Source organism: Mustela nigripes, chromosome 1 (genome assembly GCF_022355385.1).
Source record: "Mustela nigripes isolate SB6536 chromosome 1, MUSNIG.SB6536, whole genome shotgun sequence".
In the NCBI taxonomy this organism is placed as follows: Eukaryota; Metazoa; Chordata; class Mammalia; order Carnivora; family Mustelidae; genus Mustela; species Mustela nigripes.
In genome coordinates this window covers 917098-935099 of record NC_081557.1, presented here as the reverse complement: position 1 = coordinate 935099, position 18002 = coordinate 917098, and the positions used below count along the sequence as shown (strand labels likewise).

The window sequence follows — 18002 nt, the reverse complement described above, 5'->3', positions numbered from 1 at the left end:
CAGCCTGCACGTCTCTGGACAGAGGAGCCCCGAGTCTGGTCACTGCCGTCTCCAGGACAGCAGGACAGGCCCAAGGCTGCTCCCCGGACAGCAGCACCCCAGCCTTCCACGCCCCACGCCCCCCACCCCTGGCCGCCCCCCACGGGGCAGAACACAAATTCACTCTCGCATGTTGGGCCCGAGCCCAACACCCTGCTCCAGTTCTGACCGCCGGCCCCAGGCCTCCACGTCTCCTGCCTCCCCTCGCCGGCCAGGAGAGCCCTCTGGGGCCACCACAGCCCCACCCCTCCTGCAGCCCGGGCCGCTGCCAGCACCCTCCAGACCTCTGGGTGAACTGCTCTGTGGCCTGCGGCCTAGGAACACCCATCTCCATCCCCGAGCCTGGGCCCCGACTGCGACATTCCCCAGGGCGACTTTCATTCCTAGGCAGGCACGTGAAAGCTCTCGCGATGGCTGGACCCACTCCAGCACTTGGGGGCCCAAGGGGAGCCAGGGGACCCCATTCACCTTGGCATCGCACCCCGACCTTGGGACGCCCTGCCTGTGGACACTGAGGGGCACCGTGCTGTGTTAGCCAGACTCCATCAAAGTCGGGACCCTGACTGCATGCGCACCCCGTGCTGCTGGGGTGACCCGGCCTCCCCCACTGTTGCTGCTTTAACCGTGACCTTGACCCCTTTGTCATGCTCACCGGCTGCTGGGTTTCGCCTGGGTCGGGGGGATTCTTTTTTTTATTTATTTATAAAAGATTTTATTTATTTATTTGACAGACAGAGATCACAAGCAGGCAGAGAGGCAGGCGGAGAGAGAGGGGGAAGCAGACTCCCTGCTGAGCAGAGAGTCCAATGCGGGGCCCGATCCCAGGACCCTGAGATCATGACCTGAGCTGAAGGCAGTGGCTTAACCCACTGAGCCACCCAGGCGTCCCGGTCGGGGGGATTCTTACCAACCTGTAAGAGCCCCTCGACTTTTATGGGAAATGAATTCCTTGTCACGTGTGCAGAAGACACCTTCCCTTCACAGACCACACGTCCGTAATTTTACGTGGCCTCTGTGTCCCTCCACGGAACATGGTCCCAGCTGCCCTTCCCAGCATGGCTTCTTGCCCCTGCCCTGTGCTGGGGTGGGTGGGCCTGCGGCCAGCCTCTCTGTGTGCTTGGGGAGCTCGCCCAGAGGGCAGGAGGGGGGGCGTGGGCCTTCGTGGGCGACGCCCAGGGGTCGTGTGCACACTCAGGGAACGACAGATGGGCTCCTGGGCTCCAGCACGGTGTGCCCAGCGAGCCCCCGCACCCTCAGCTCCCACCCCAGGGAGGCCCGCAGACCCCAGGGAGGCCCGCAGACCCCAGGGAGGCCCGCAGACCCCAGGGCTCTTGCCAGCTGTCTTTGATCTGCTCCGGGCCCTGTGATTCCAGGGCAGCAGGAAGAGCACAGAGAGCCCCGCAGGAGGGCGCTGCTGGCATCTGCCTGTAATTCAGGGCTGGAGGCCCAGGACTCCCTGCCCCCAGCCCTGCCCCCCAGACCACGGCACCAGCCAGAGTTAGAAGCAAAACTCCTGCCTGACAGGTCCCCGGGACAAGGCTGACGGGACGGGGGTGCCAGGGAGACAAGCAGCAAACGCGGCCACCCCATGGAAGACAAGCTCCTCCAAGTCCGGAAGGGCCCGGGACAGACGCCGGAGACGGCTGGCACAGGAGCCCCAGAGACCCCCCAGGCCCAAACGCCGTGGCTCCATTCCCAACCACAGGTGGGCACGGCCCTGGGCCGGCTCTGCGGGCCGTTCCCGCACCGACCAATGGGAGGGACGGGGCGTCTTTGGACAAGAAGGACTTCGGGAACCGTGGCTCGGGCACCAGGGTAGTGGGCACACGGCCAGGAGGACGCGCCCACAGACGCACCTCACACAGCCGTGCACACGGGTCCTCAGGAGGCGGGAATTGCAGACGAGTGGGGAGAAATGTCATCCTGCTTCCAGAAAAGGAAAATAAACGGGCGTCCAAGGGACAGGATGCTGTCCAGAAGCAGAAAGTCGCTCCGTTGGTGTCGCCACCGAGCGCCACGCCAGGCACCGTGGGACGCAGGGAATGCGGCGGCCGCACCACCAGCCGCTGCCCAGCTGCCCAGGGGAAGAGACGTGCTGAACGAGCCCCGCGCAGGGCAGCCCCAGAGCAGTGGGGACCCGGATGCTACGGGCCAGTCCTGAGTGGAGGCCTCCTGCGGTTCGTCCGTGACCTTCCCCTCCTTCTTGGCCGTGGCCCTTCAGAAAAAACCCTGCTGGAGCGCCCTGCGTCCTGGGACCCCCCCAGAGTAGGACCCGAATTCCCTTTGGTCTGGACAGGGGTCTGGGCGCAGGTGACGGTGTCGCATCAGGGAGAGCCACAGTCTGAGTGTCCACCATGGGCCGGGTGTCGAGGGCCCTCCGCAGAGAGGAGCCCAGAGCCTGCGAGGTGTGCGGCCAGCTGCGCCCGTCCCCACCGCACTCCAGCTGGCTGTGGACCGGGGCCACATGAATGCCACAGCCTCTGCAGGCACCTGGGAACACCACCGGCCCCAGAGAGTCCGCAAAGGGACGCACTCAGGGCACCTGCAGCTCCTGCTCGGGGCAGCCGGAAGCAAAGGGAGAAGTGGCTGTTTTTGCCTTTTCTCCTCCAAATCACCGAGCACCTGCATAGGTGGGGACCTGGGAAGGCCGCTGCCCACGGTCGGTTACTGTCCAGACTCCCGGGCCTTCGATCGCCCCTGCCCTCTCCGGCCCGCACCGCCCCACCCTCGAGGAGGCCAGGAGTTTCTGCCAGAGGCCCACCTGCTGCTCCCCTCACCCCCGCAGTCCCTCCTGCCCCCGCCCAGGAGAGGGTGGGAATTCAGGGGGGGGGTGGGAGTTGGTGTCCACGCACAGGGCCCGTGAGGAAGGCCCCCGAGGGCAGCGGATGTGGGACGCGGGCAGGCTCGCGGGTGGTGAGCTGTGGACCGGTCGCAGCAGAGTCCCCTGGGGAGGAGCCTGGTCAGGAAAAGGACGGCCACTGTCCACGGTGCTGACTGAGCCTGGGGCGCCCTCGCAGGGCCCCACCTGTGTGCTCACATCGGCCCCCCCACGCTGTGTCAGCGGGTCCTTGGACTTAGGGGACCCGGGGAGGGCTCCCACTGCAGGTTCTGGGAAGGGAGACTCGTGATGGGGGGAGGGGGGTTGCTTCTGCTGGGCCAGGACGGAAGGGCAGGGCAGCGTGACGCTCTGTCTGCATCTCAGGAGAAAACAGTGTCCAGCCGCTGGCCCTCACGGGACCATGCAAGGGTCACTAACACCGGGGATGGGAGATCGTCCCTCCTCCGTCATGAGCTGCCGCACCTCTGGGGCCCTGCAGCGGCTCCCAATACCACAAGCGTAGCCAAAGGGGACCCATTTTCTGCCTCCATGGCCAGTGTCACTGTGGGGCCCCATTTGTAGGCACGTAAGGGGGGGTGCTCCAGGGCCCGGCACAGCGGACATGACAGTCTTGCCGGGGTGGACAGGCCCTGTCACCCCTCCTGTCTGGGCTCTCCTGGGAGGAGGGAGGAAGGGGCACCACACCGGTTGTTGGGAAAATGAGTCAGCAGGGCTGGTGGCCCTGAGCCGGGCCCAGCTCCCCGGGGCTGGGCTGCCCACAGCAGGGCAGCAGGAGAAGGCGGGAGAGGGCAGGCAGGGGCCCATGGGACTGCGGGGGGCAAAGGGACTGGGAACAGCAGCACACAGACTCCTCTTGGGAGCCGCCTGGACCCGTGCTCCGCGCAGCCCCCACCCCGCCACTGCCCTGGACCTTCTCTGGGGCCTGAACTTCCCAGGCTCTGCTCCCAAGGGCCAGCCCGGCAGCCGCACTGGGGTAAGCCACAGACATCGCAGGTGGTCCTGCCCTGGCCACCGGCCCCACATGGAGCAGCTCCCCGTGCCACGGCCAGGACCCACATGCCCGGGTGTGGAGGCGGAACCAGAACGGCAAGGCCCAGGCACAGTGCTCCCCCAGGACCTGCGTGGGCAGCCAGAGACCGTGGGCCCCACAGCCAGCTGGCCCAGGGGGCTTCCCAGAGAAGCTGAAGATCGAACTGAGCCCAGAGGACAGCAGGACTCAGGTGGGGACTGCAGAGGCCCCACCCCCAGCTCTTGGGAGCAGCTCGAGGGCAGAGGCGGTGAGCACAGGCCGCATGTGCAGGCCAGTGGCCGTCTGCAGGGCCCCCTGCGGCCTCTTCCTGCCACGCTGTCACTGGCCTCTCCGGACTGCAACAGCCTCCCAGAGGACCCCTAGAGACCCCCCTCCTGGAAGCCTCCCAGCCACGTGACCCCACCCGTACCGCACCAGGCTGGCCTGTGTGCCATGAGATGTGGCGGAACAACCAGCCATCCTTCAGGCTGGGTGGTGACCAGAGCTTTTGGGGTCTGCTCCCTGGGATCCCTGCTCTGAGGAGCCTGCTGCCTCGTCCTGTGGCCAAGAACCAGCCTGACCCACCCTGGGAGCCTGAGAGGAGCCCAGGCATGGCCGCCCAGCTTGGCTGCCCCACGATTCCTCACCCTCGGGAGCCATGAGACAATGTTCGCAGTCTCAGGCCCCCAAGTTTTGGGGAGACGTTGTTAGGTCACAGGACACGGAGACGCTGCCTTCCCGCCCCCTGGGTCCAGGTGGATGCCGGCCCCGGCATTCGCTAGGAGCTGAACCAACTGGCGGGGTGGCCTCCCAGAGGCAGGGACAGCCAGGCAACCCGGGTGGGTGCGCCCAGACACGGTCTCAGTGTCCTCACCTCACCTGTGCAAGTGGGGAGAACAGCCTGTCCCACCCAGGCCCTTCTGGACACCCTGGAGCTCTCTCCCTCAGACTCTGGGATGGGGGAGGGGGTGGGGGACACACGGGGGCAGGTCTGGTCTGCCTCTTTCTCCGCATCCCTGTCTGCGGTGGGCAGCCCCAGAGACCTGCTGGTGGCCTCCCATGGCGAGAGGCACCCCGCTAGCCTGTCTCGACCCCCAGCCTGCTGGGCAGCTCCTGACCCTGGGTCTGAGAACAAATGCTCCCGGGCCCTGGGCAGGGGGGGGGGGGGGGGGGGGGGGCGCTCAGGTGCATGGACGCTGGTGGGGGAGGAGCAGATGAGACCTGGCCGTCCCGCTCCTGCTGGGACACAGTGCCGCCTGGTCCCTGGGGGTGTCTGTCCCCTCTCCCTTCAGTGCCGGGGATGTTCCTGCCACTGGGTGTCCCCGAGGAAAGGGAACTCCTCACGCTGGCTCTATCTCTTAGCCTGACCCAGAGCCCCTTCCACGGTGTGCCTGGGCAGGCAGGGAATCCCGAGGCTGGGCAGGAGGCCGCCGACAGGGGCAAGGTGAAGGTGCCCTTCATGCCGTCCTGGTTCTCCCCCATGCCCTCTTCACCCCCACACTCAGCCTCATTCAGGGCCGGGGGCACCCGCGGAGGCAGTGGGGGACCCTGGGGGTGCCACAGTGAGACTTTCAAGAACCTCACAGGGGACTTTCCAGGTGACCACTGAGGGCTCCCGGCACCAACCGAAGCCCCCTGAGCCCGCGGGCAGGAAACTGCGGTGCAGACGGGGACAGCGTGGGGACCCCTGGGGACCCAGACCACACACAGATTGTGCAAGGACGGGTGGTGGCCTCGAGGAGACACATCCATGTGATAATACCTGGACCCCATGAATGCGACCTTAATTCGGGGTGGGGGGAGCCTTTGCAGAAGTATATTTGTAGATCTCGATACGAGCATTCTCCGGGTTTGGGGCAGCCCCTAAATGCAGTGACAGGGCTCTTACTAGAGGCACAGAGAAGTGTTGCGGGGACATGACGGGGCTCCGCGGGGCGGCCGGCGCACCAGGGGCCTGGAATGTGCCCCTACAACCCAGAGAAAGAGACGTCGTCCTTCCGGGGACAAGGTATGGGGCAGCTCCTCATAGCGGCCCCAGGAGCCCAGCGCAGGACCTGCTGCACTCATGGGAGTGTTTACCTCGAGTTTCCTTTCCTCTCAAATGAGATGCGCCTCAGAAGGGCTTTCTGCACCTGCTGCCACAACCCCAGCTAAGCACACGGCTCCAGATCCCTCACGGTGACCAGAGCCCCTCCCCCCGCACGCCCACACTCAGCCAACTGCCCTGCTGCCTGCCCCACCCCCACCACCAGTCTCTCAACCCAGCAGGGCTCCAGGGATTTAAGGACAGGATTTGCTGCAGGGCTGGGGGGGGGGGGGCACGGATTCTGCTTCCTCCCTAAGCGGCTCTGCCTGCGCCAGGCACAGCCCTGTGGGGAGGCACCCTATGAGCTGCATCTAGTCACCTAAGGCCATGCTAAGGCCCTGGGGTAGGGCGTGCTCTGGGGGATGGTCAGGCCTGAATGTGGCCGCCCGCTCCAGCCAGACCACTGCCCAGAAAGGAAGCTTCCAAGGATCCTCCTCTTAAGCCTTGATCCTTACAATAGTCCACTTCCATTCTCAGAAGAGGAGACAGGCTGGGCCTGCCTGACCCCAGGGCCCATTCTCCTGCCACTGCCCAAGGGGTCAGGGTGAAGCCTACCCACGCCTAGGCCTCCCCAGCAGGTGCAGCCACAAGCCCCACCCCCAGCACCACCTCACAACAGGCTTAGTTAGTAGGCGGGTGCTGGGCAAAGACACAGGATGAACCTCGGAGACACTAATGGGAATGAACCCAGGTTCCCAGGGCCCCTCCCCCAGCCACCGCCCGGTCCCTTCAGCACCATGGACGGGGCTCAACGCAGCCCTGGCTTGAGTCCAAGCAGCTGACTGCTCAGGGCTACTGGCGGAGCTGGGGGCGGGACACGGGACACCAGAGCCAGGGTGCCCTGGGGTGTCAGCGCTCCCTGGGCAGCTCCTCCAGCCACACCCCTGCTCCTTTCTGAGCCTGGAGCCAAGGCCTGCCTGCACCGCATTCTGGGGGTCACAGCCCTGAGGTAACCTCTAAACCCAGGATACCAAGGAACACAGAGCTCTCCGGGACAACCAGGGCGGCGCCAGCAGCGATCTCAGGAGATCCCGCCCGAGGTCCCCGGCACCGGGCGCAGGGTGTGGGTAAGCCCTCAGCGTCTATAACGCCTCCTTCCAAAGGGTGGGGAGGAGCAAGCCCCCATCCCTCTGGGAAGAGCACCCGGCTTGTGGCAACCTGCAGCCGGGGAGAGTTGAGGAGGCCAGGACCCGGCAGGGGCGCAGGGTTGGCTCACAAAATCCCCCAGGAGTGGCGTGGAATGAGGATGGAGCCGGGGGCGGAGCGGCTGCCTGCTCTCCAGGCTCCAGAGGCTCCGAGCCCCATGCTCAGGGAGAACGCAAGGTCCCTCTGGCCTCCAGTGTGATGACATCAGTGTGCAGGCCCCACGAGCAGTCCCCCCCGCCTGGAAGCCCCACCAGGTCTGGGTTGACCCCTCTTCAGGCCAGGCAGGGGGGGGGGGGTTACTCGTGCTCCCAGGGAAGCTGTGCTGGGAGGGAGAGAGTTCACACAGGTACCTGTGAAAGATGCGGGCAGGGCCGTGCTGAGCCGCGGCCCCTCCACCCCACCCCAGCTGCCTCCCACCACAGGACGGGTCCCTCACCAGCTGCTTGACCGCCATTTCCAAGAGCCTCCCCCTCCTCCCGGACTGAGGTGCTTGTGGGCAGGCTGGGGAAGGTCAGGGACTGAAGATCCAACCTTAGACCCCTCACCCTGTGTGTGCTCCCTTGGATAAAGGGCCACACGCGCACCCTCCTGCTGGCAGCACCCCTTGCCCCCCTGCAGCCTGAAAGGACATCCAGTCGTCAGACCTGAGCCCAGGAAGAGGGTTGGGGGCCACCCACCCCAAGCCCTCAGCAGCCCCCTGTCCCCTCTTCCAGGGGCTGGTCCAGGGCCGCCCACACTCACATCTGGCTTCCAGGGTCGCTCCTGGGCAGGCAGAGGGCAGAAGCTGCGCCTGCGGGGGCGGGTTCGGTTCCCAGGTTTCAGGAGACCCTCTGCCCGCCCAGTTGCCTCAGGTCCTAGCCCGGGGCACCTGGACCCAGCGGACTCGCTTCAAACGCACCGCCTTGGCAGACGTTGGGCCGCCAGCCCGCCCTCCCCAGCCCTGCACCGCCGGGGGCTCCACGGACTCGAAGACCGGGAGGGCGGCCCCTTTGAAGTTGTCCAGACATCAAAGAGCACTTGTGGCCTCCCGCCCCGCAGCGGCGGCGTCCGGGCCTGCGGTCCTCCCGTGCGCCCACCCGAACTCCTTTCCCGCCTGCGGGCCCCTGCCCCAGCTCTAGGGAGGGGGTGCGGGGCCGGCGTCTTGGTTCTCTCTGCCTCCTCTGGGGGCTCAGAGCTTCCCCACCCCCTCCTCTGTTTGGGAGGCGGGGAGGCCCGGATCACATGCCCCCCCCCCAACCTGCGCGGGGCCCGTCTGCCAGCGTCCGCCCGCATCGGCCCGCGCGCCCCGCTTCTGGGCCGGCCGCCGCGCCCCGCGACGCCCCCGCACCCGCCATCACGCGGCCGGGCCCGGTCCGCCCCCACGCACGCTCTTCCAGGTTGGAAAGGAGGCCCGATGGGGGACCCGGAGGGGGCAGGGAGGGAGCGCGGGCCCCAGCCGGCTCCTCTCAATATAGACTCCGCGGTGTCCTTCGCCCACAGGCGCGGGGGGCGGCGCGCGTCTCTTGGGAGACAACTGTTCGCGCTCTGAAAAGGAACCTCTCAAATTAAATTAATTAAGGCCTGGAATATTTCACACCCGCCGAAGCCGCTGCTGCCTCTGCGGGGCTCTCCGCCCTCCCACCCACAGCACCCAAACACGACGCGGGGGCCTGCCAGCCCCTCGGCTCCGTGGACCACGGCCCCGCCCGCTGCTGCCCTTGACCCAGGGGAGGAGAGGCCGGCCCTCCGCCCCGGCCCGCGCCGCCTTCCCGCCTCCCCCGTTCCGGTCCCGGTCCCCTCGGGACAGCCGGGCTCTTCTGCCCCAAAGCCCTGGCAGGTGGAGCAGGTGGGGGCTGCCGGGCGGCGGGCAAGGGCCACGGAGCCAGGGCACCGGCTTTGAAACGTGGCTCCTGCGCCCCTCGTGGGGTGGGTGCTTCGGTGGCCCCTTCAGCCTTGAGGGTGTCCTCACACCCTCTCCTGCCTGTGCTAAGTAAAGACGGCATGAGCGCCCCCCAGGTGGCTGGTCCTGAGCCTCCTGTCCCTGATCCCTGCCCCTCCCAGAAGCAGTCTGGGCCTGGCCCCCCGGACGGCCCAGCTATGCAGGTAGCCAGGGGTTCTCTGTGCTGGAGACCAGTCAGTCGAGCCAGGCACACTCTCGCCAAAGCCCAAAGTCAGCCTTCAGAGGCTTGGCACGGTTGGGGCACAGAGCCAGCTGAAGATCCGAAGAGGACTGCATGTGCCCCTCCTCCAAAAAACTCCCTCTTGGTTCTTCACCCACCTGGAGGGGGTGGCCAGGGACCACCCACTGGGACCCCAGGATTAGGAACTGGCTTGCCAGGACCCAGCTGGAGGGTTGAGGGTGTGGCCCTCCTGGGACTTACAGACCCTCCCGCCCCATGTGACCTCCCAAGTTCAGAGCTGAGAAGGGCAGAGATGCTGGGCTTCTGCCGGACAGCACAGACATGTCAAGCCCCCAGACCCAGGCTCAGTGACAAAGGCACTCCCCACCCCACCCAGAGGCAGACATGTGTTCAGGAAGCACCAGAAGCATTTCCTCAGCAAGCCACAATAAGGTGCCATTCAAAGGTGTTGCCACTGGGGACACATGACAAATGAGACAAGGAAACTGGAGGGAGGAAGATGGGCCCCCAGAGGACTTTGCTGGCCCAGGCGCTGGAAGAGGAGGCAGACCTGGGTGCAGTTCTGGAGAAAAGAGGGAGCCCGGCAGATGCTGGGTGGGGGGGGGGGGGACGTGGGGAAGAGGCCCCGCTGCGGACAGGTGTCTGGCGAGGCTGCCAGAGCCCTGCGGTCCAAGAGACCTGCGTCCGTTGTGTTTGTCTGCTGTCAGTGCCACCTTCTGGGTTAAAAAATGGTGGTGGAAAGGAGATCTCGAAACACTCCAAAAACAGAAGGCAGGGGGCAGGTGTGGGGGACAGGGCAAGGATGGGGCCTCCAGTTGCCAGGGGACCCAAGTGAAGTGCCAGGTGTCAGGTTTAGCCAGGGACCGCAGGGCAGGCCTGAGGGTAGAGCTGCGGAGACAGATGTGCCACTTACTGAGGATGCAGATGTGGGAGCAACCCAGGCTGGCGCCCCCTTCTCCATGCCCAGAACGGGACACAGACTGGGACAAACTGGGACAAAATCCTGTACTTTAGGGGCCACAAGCCTGCCCTGAGCAAGTCTTCCTTCTCCCGGCAGTCTCACTGCCCAGTCCCCGCCCCGCGGCGCACCCCCCTCAGACTGACCACACTCTGTGCGCAGGCAGGAGTACCCTCCCAGAGGGACCCGGTTAAGAAAACATCCCTCCTTCTCACACAAGGAGCCTCACCACCCACCCAGGCCCCCTCCATGTAGGTAACAGCCAACTGGATGTTACCAGAGGGAGTCCAAGACGGAGAAACAGAACTGACCTGGGAGAAACAGGCAGTCAGAAAGGCTTTTACGGATCACTGCGCTGGCGCAGATTTAAGAAGTTGCTACATCTATAAAACAAGAAGGCTACAAGAGGGATTAGAAACAAGACAGAGCTCCAGGAAAGCAAGGACAGTAATTGCTGGAAAACCAGCGGCTGAAAGAAGGACCACAGCACGGAACCCAGAGACCGAAGGAAGGTGGACCAGAAGGTGCTGATAACCCGGGAAGCTGGCAGCTGACCAAAGGAAGAAGCTGAGAGTGGGCAGCAGAAGTCCCCAGGACCCCAGGCCCAGTGGGCATAGACCGTCCCAGGGAAAGGCCCGACAGTCCTGCCTGGCCACAGAACGCAAGCAGAGCCACATGTGGGCACAGCCTTGCCAGTGAGATCCCAGGAGCTTGTTTCACTGCCTCCGTCACTCACTGACTCGGCGAGGATTCACGGGGCTTCTACGAGTGACAGGCATTCGAAACAACAGGGAATAAAAAGAAGCAACGTCCACACTGTGGGGTTCACGCCCTCCATATACTTAGCTAGAGCTGACCAGAAACTCCTGGAAGTGACCACTCAGTCTTAACCCAGCCAGAGCCCTGCCCAGATCAAACTGACCCGCCCTGCCCTAAATGCCTGAGAGGGAAAGTGGAGCCCATTCTGGAAAAGCCCAAAACCCTCCCCACTGCAGTTGAACTGTCTTCTTAAATAGACAGTGTCCAGCATACAATAAAAAGGATGCCATCCATAAAGAAGCAGAGAAGTGTGACCTATTCTCAAGAGAAAAAACAGCCATTAGAAGCAGGCTACCGCTAACCCAAATATTAGAGTTTTCAGAAAAGGATTTCAAGATAATATTATAAATACACATTTTTTTCTCCTCTCTCCCCCTCCTCTTCCCTCATAAATGTATTTTTTAATCACAGTAAAGGACAGACCAAAAGAATTCACCAGATGGGCTTGTGAGCAGACCAGACACAAAAGAAAGGATTCATGAACTCTAAGACAGGGCAACAGAAAGTGCCCAGACTGAAACACAGAAAGCCAAAGAAGGAAAAACCAAGCATAACAGCACCTCAGAGGCCTGTGGGACAACAACAGAAAGTCTCGTTGTAACAGGAGCCCCAGGGAAAGAGGAGAGAAAGAAAACAGAGCAGAAGACATAGTTTACGAGATAAGAGCCATGATCTTCCCCTAACGGTATTACATAGATCAGCCCACAGATCCAGGAAGCTCACCGAAGTGAAAGCGGAACAGAAACACGGAGAGCCACGCCAAGCGCACCCCTGCTACCATGATACAATGGAAAGAGAGAGAGAAAAATCTGAAAACTAGCCAGCGACAAGGAGGCACAGCACACCCGGGGGAGAGCCAGCTGTGCCCGTCTTCTTGCGGCCAGGAGTCAGTGGCTTGGTCACTACCTCAGTGCGAACTCCAGATCCAGCAAAAATAGCCCTCAAAAGTAAGGGGATATAACGACATTTGTAAGGACCTCCCCATGGGATCTCTGGCCCGAGATTCTGAGAATCACATCCATAGAGTAACCCCTCATGAGATTCTAAGTGGAAAGACGTATAGCAAAAATATGAATGAAAAAGAGATTAAAGTAACTTTAAAAAAGACACGTTTGAGACAAAATAAGACAGGGAAAGAGGCACACGTGTAGCAAGACGGGACAAACAGGAGGAGGGCACGCTCAAATCACACCGTGTCCGCAGCTACATAGAACATCTACGCAAAACGTAGATGGCTAAATCCTACGGTAATAACAGGCTGTTGTGGGGGGGGGGGGGGGGCCCAGGGGCTGACCTCATGTTGTTTACGAGAGACACACTTTAAATCAAAGGACACACTAGGTTGTAAGCAAAAGGGTGAGGAAGACGGGCCCTGCCAACCCTCAGCACACGGGCAAGGACAGGATCCCCCAAGACGAGCATGGACGGAGAACGGGCGAGCTGACCCGGGTGCTCCTGGACGAGGAGGAGCCGCTGGGCAGACTGGGGGGGCATGGGGACAAATGTGGAATTTCATCAGTGAAGTGCAGAGCGGAACACAGAACGTCCAACTGCGCCACGTGCTCGTTGAGGAAGGGCTGAGAAGGGACCCTGCGGTACCGCACAGGTCACTCAGTAGGGTGGCAGGGTCAAGAGACAGACAGATGTGGGCTCAAGAGCTTTAATGTACATGGGGGTGACGAGAAAGGCAGGTGAGCCAGACGGGCACCTTTCCTCCGTCCCCCTGAGGTCAGGAGTTAATGGAGCCAAAGTCGCTCAAAGCGCCGGGGGCGAAGGACTGCCCGCGGGGGCCCGGGTGCACGGAGAGGGTCCTCTCAGCTGCGCGACAGAAGCCCGCTCGCCCACGTACCTTCCCCGAGGAGGTCACCTGACAAAGTGAGCGGCAGAGGACGTAATGGATCCCACCCAGAGGGGGCTCCTGGGAAACCCCCTGAAGGTGGCTTCTTGAGAGAGAGAGACAGAGTCCTGAGCAGACTCCACAGCCGGAGCCTGACGCGGGCCCGGCCTCACAAGGCCGAGCTCACGACCTGAGCCGGAACCAAGAGCGGGACAGAACGGAGCCGCGCGCAGCCCTGAGGGCGGCTGTTGCAGAGAGACACGGCGGATTGAAGGACGTCCGGGGACTCTCAGGAGGCCACCAGGAAGACGGAGAACTGGAGAAGATGAATGGTCTGCGCGTCCTTCCCTGCCCGTCCCCCATCCTCCTGTTTTTCTCTCTTACTCTCTCTCTCTCACACACACTCACTTCAATGAGTTTGTGATAAATAGTGCAATTTTTTTAAAAAAAAGGCAACTAGTAACTCTAGAAAAATCAAAGGACTCCAAGCATGTTGTGTTGCACACGGAGTGGATCACAGATGCAAACATTCATGGGGTATCAGAAAAGAGAATCCACTCAAAGGACTTTGAAAACTCGGATTTTCCCAAATCCTAACAGCCCGGCCTCGGGCAGGTGCACAGGCGCGGTCTCCTCCCAGTGGCCCCGCCGCTCCGGCCCCACGAGGGAGAGAATTCCGGCCTGCGGCCCCGCCCAGCACTGAACGACATCCCCACGTCGACAATCACGAGACCCTCCTTGTGACGTCCGTTCTGAGAGTCAAGCTACGGCAGCCAGACAACGCGGAGCGGCTGAAGCACAGACGGGGGTGTGATCTGGGGCACGGGGACAGGAGGAAGAGACGCTGCTGCCGCTCGGAGCCAGGCCAATGTGTTGGTCACAAACCCAAACCTCGCTGGGGCGCCGGGGACCGAGCACGGCCGACACGGGGGGTGCAGGGGCCGCTGGGCTTTGCCTCGAGTGCCAGTCCGGATGCGGGGATGAGCCCCCCTCCGGGAGCACCAAGACTGGGAACGGCCCAGGGAAGTGGCCGTGGGGGCTGCACGCGGGGTGTCGCACAGCCGGACCACTCGGAGCGGAGCCCGCAGCCCGCGACTGGCCCCGGCGCGCGCTTGTGACCCCCAGGAGAGGACAAGGTCGGAGGAGCCGGTAAGGTGTGTGGCGCGTGTGCAGACTTCGGAGATCCTCCCCCCACCCCCAACCGCTTCCCTCCGACGCGTCACACTGCCGTCCGGAGCTGAGAATCACACAAGTCGGCGCTCCGCGGAGGGGCCGCAGCGCCCGTGCGGACCACGTGTGATCGGCCACTCGGGCAGTGCCTTGGTACAGAATGAAGAAGAGCCAGCGCAGGGTCTCTAGGGCTGTCGAGACCAGCAGCGAGCTCTCAGGCCCTGTAGAAAGCCCGGCGGGCACAGGGGACGGTCCCACATCGATGCGGGACACAGTTCTGGGCCACCCCAGGCAGGAAGCCGTCCTCCCAGGGGGACTCCCAGCGGCTGCCTCCCCCCAGATTGCCCCCCCCCAGCCATGGGGAGGGACCCCATGTGCTAAGGGACCCCATCTTGTTCTGAGTGCCGGCCGGCCACGGACTTCAGAACTCCTGACTTGCACAGATCTGTAAACGCTAAGTCACAGAAGTCCTGAGAGCAACGGTGGCCCCCAGGAGTTCTGGTGCCTCTGTGCAACCAGGAGGGGGGCGGCAGGGCGGGTGACCAGGCAGCAGGTGACCAGGTGACCCACGTGGCCCCCCAATCCCGGAACTGTGCTCCGCTTTAAAACTTTAACCAATGACACATGGTGAACTGCAGGCACAACTTTCTTGATCAGTACAAATCTCAGTTCCTACGTGGGGTATTTTACTGTTTGAAAATGGAAATAAATTCTTCTTTTCAAATTGACGATCATTAGTTCTTCTAAAACTAAAGCCCCGGGGGCATCTGGGTGGCTCAATGGGTTAAGCCTCTGCCTTGGACTCGGGTCATGATCTCAGGGTCCTGGGATCGAGCCCCACATCGGGCTCTCTGCTCAGTGGGGAGCCTGCTTCCCCCTCTCTCTGCCTGCCTCTCTGCCTGCTTACTTATGATCTCTCTCCCTCTGTCAAATAAAAAAAAAAATCTTAAAAAAAAAATTTATTAAAAGAAAAAAAAAGAGAACTAAAGCCCAGATCAAGAGAAAGCAGTCGTCGCTGGTCAGCACTCAATAGTCACCCACTGGCCATACAAAGGACGGCCCAGGCGGCCCACTCTGGGCATCAGCGTGGGAAAAGGTGCGGGTCCTGGGGAGGGGTCCCTTCTCCAGGGGGGGTACAGCGGGGCTGCAGCCAGCTCCTCACACGTCCCCACGGGCATCCGGACAAAGCCGTGGTGCGCAGCCCCACTCCCGTGCCAAGCTCTGCGGATAAGCCTCGACCCCAGGGGTGGCCCCAGTCCCATGCCCTGCAGCGCTGATCGGGGCGGCCCCTGGCCTTGGTCCTTGAGCCACTCCAAGGGCCACATCCATCTCCCTGCAGGCCGGGGCCGGCAGCCAGTACACCCAGCAGAGCATCCCTGCCCTTTCCCAGGAGGGCCAGAGCCACTGCCAGGTTCACCGGCCCCTGGACCACCAGGGGCCAAAGACAGCACGCGTCACTGGTGCAGTGCGGGTGGGTGGCAGCTCGTCCCTCCAGCTGTGGAGCTGAGCTCAGGACCCCTTCTCCAGGCTCCCGTAAGCTCTGGGATACACGGGGTCAGGGCACAGCAACCACGTGGGAAGCCAAGCCAGGGCTCAGCCCCAGCTCCACAAGCCCCGGCGCTCCAGGTCCACTCCCCTCCTGCCCTGGGCGGCCTTTGGGGGACCCCGAGGGCGGGTGCGGCCAAACCCACAGCCCTGCACAGGCCCCTGGGCCCCAGCCCAGCCTGGCCGGCGCCCATGTCGCCTCACTCAGTGGGCTCACCCCAACTTCGTCTGCTCGGGCTGCCCCTCCCCCGCCTCCCAGGAATACTTTTCTTAGGCTGGAAACAGTCAAATTAAGTCCAACCAAAAAAAAACGAGCATTTTACCAAACCGGCTCTGAAATCTGTCTGCTTGTCCAGTGCCAGGAGCAGCGGACACCCCTTTGCCACCAAACGGCTTCTCAGGGGAGCAAGCACAGCAGGTATAGCCCCAACTCGGAAAACGGCCCCTCAGAAAAGGGGCAGGAAGCTGCTCCCAGTGCTGACCCAAGGCCGTCTTCCTGCTTCCCACCTGCTCTCAGAGGCCTGTGTGCTCCTACCCCAGGCCCTCAGCCAGAGGGGAGGGAGGCTGCATCCGCCTGGGGCCAGGACCCCAGCCTTGGGAATAGACAGAGACCCCACAGGGTCATGAGGGCAGGGGAACAGGGGAGCTCCCCCAGAGCCAGCAGCCGAAGGCCCCCACCAGTGGCTTTCCTGGGACCCTCCCTGCCCCCGGGAATAGGTCAGCTTCTCTGCTCTGAGGCCATGTCCCCAGAGGGAGCCTCCTCACCCCAAAGGGGAGGGCAGCCGCAGGGGCCGGGCATGGGGAGGCGAGCCCACCACACACGCCGGCTCTGCCCCTGCAACCGCCCACTGCACTCCCTCTGGTTAGTGCTGGGCAGGGAGCGCGGGAGGGGCCGGAGAAGCACACTCACACCCACATACACACGCATGCACGCCGCGGTCCAAGTGTGACGTGCTTCCATCACCGAACGCCTCCTTCCTAAGGAAGGATCGAGAAGCCAGCCCGCAGCCTGGGCCTTCTGAACCCTCCGCCACCAGGGGACTGCCCAGGCCCCAGGCCCCCCACAGCGGCCAGTCTCCCACAGCCGCCTGCTCAGGGCCCCTGATGGAGAAATCCAGTCCCGGGGAAGCGCCCTTGGAGCGCCCCCAAGGGTCAGCACTGGGCCTGCAGAGCCGTAACAGAAGGTGGGGCAGGGGCGGGGTCCCCTGGGCGGACGAGAGGGCAGCCGCGCCAGGGCACAGACCAGGGGCCTGCGTCCGTCCTTGGAGGTCCCAGGGGAGCCTTCGGAGGCATCAGGCTGAAGGCTGCGGTGGTGGTGGGGGACATTGCCGGGCACAGCTGATGGGTCATATGCCCCCAGGGGGGCCATGGGCTGCTGGGGTCAGCACAGCAGCTCCAGGACAGGTCCTGGGATGCCACCGGCCCCCTCTGACCCTGGCTTCTCTCCCAGCCCTGAGGTCTGCAACGTGCCCAGGTCCTTCCCAACAAGGCCCACAGGGCAGAAGGCATAGAAGCTCCTCCCACGAGCCCAAGAGCCATGGGGGGACCTCTGGGTGGGGCCAGGGGAGGGGCCAAGGGATAAAGCCCAGGGAAGAGAGAGCTCCTGCCCGCAAGCCCCACCCACAGCTAGTTTTGGGGAGGAGCTAGTGGGGTGGGGGGGGTGTGCAGGACAGGGCCTCTGACACCGAATCGCGTGGGAGAGCCCGCCCCTGAAGTGGCCCGGCCAGGGGACCCCAGCCTCAGCGGGCGGCCAGCGGCCTCCTCAGCCACGGGGTGGGCAGTGGCAGGCCCAAGGACTCGGCTCAGGTGCACACCTTCCCACCTGGGAACCTGACAGCTGGGGCCCGCGTGGCCCAGGGGAGACACGGAGCCCTTCCCATGGGTGGCTCTGTCCCACTCGGACCCACACGCGCCCGCACGGACTCACCCTCGTGTGGGGAATAAGGCGGTCTGGGCTGAGCCCGCGGGTGGAAGGTGCCTCTGGGGTCAGGGCCAGCCTGGCTTTGAGAGCTGGGGGTGCGGGCTCCAGGGGGCCCAGGTGGTTTCCCAGGGGGGCCCGGGCCCCGCCTCTCAGCAGCAGAGGAGCATAGGCAGGGGAAAGGGTGTGTCCCCAGAGCTGGCTGGGGTCGTGGGGTCAGAAGCCTGTCCAGGGCCGGGGGTAGAGCCCTGCCCACGGGGCAGCTGCAGGCCCCCTCCCCGCCCCGACTCTGCCCGCTGACTCGGGCTGGGATGTCCAGGTGGGGGCTCTGGCCCAGGAGCCAGGACGAAACAGGGAGAAGCAGGCGAGAGGGCCCCACGGTGAGCAGGGGTGAGGCTGGAGGCTGCCAGTGGGGTTACCTCTGCCCCCCGGGGCAGTCGGGCCACCTTGGAGGCCAGGTTGGGGAGCCTGCTCAGCCTGGTGGCGGGCGTTCCCACCGCAGCCCTGAAGGACCCC

General features: G+C 63.7%; 1 protein-coding gene across 11 annotated transcripts in view; it reads right to left on the bottom strand.

Annotated features, from left to right (window-relative positions):
• BRSK2 (BR serine/threonine kinase 2) overlaps positions 1-18002 on the bottom strand; it is a 57862-nt gene that overhangs the window by 22212 nt on the left and 17648 nt on the right. The gene's annotated exons all lie outside the window — the stretch shown is intronic.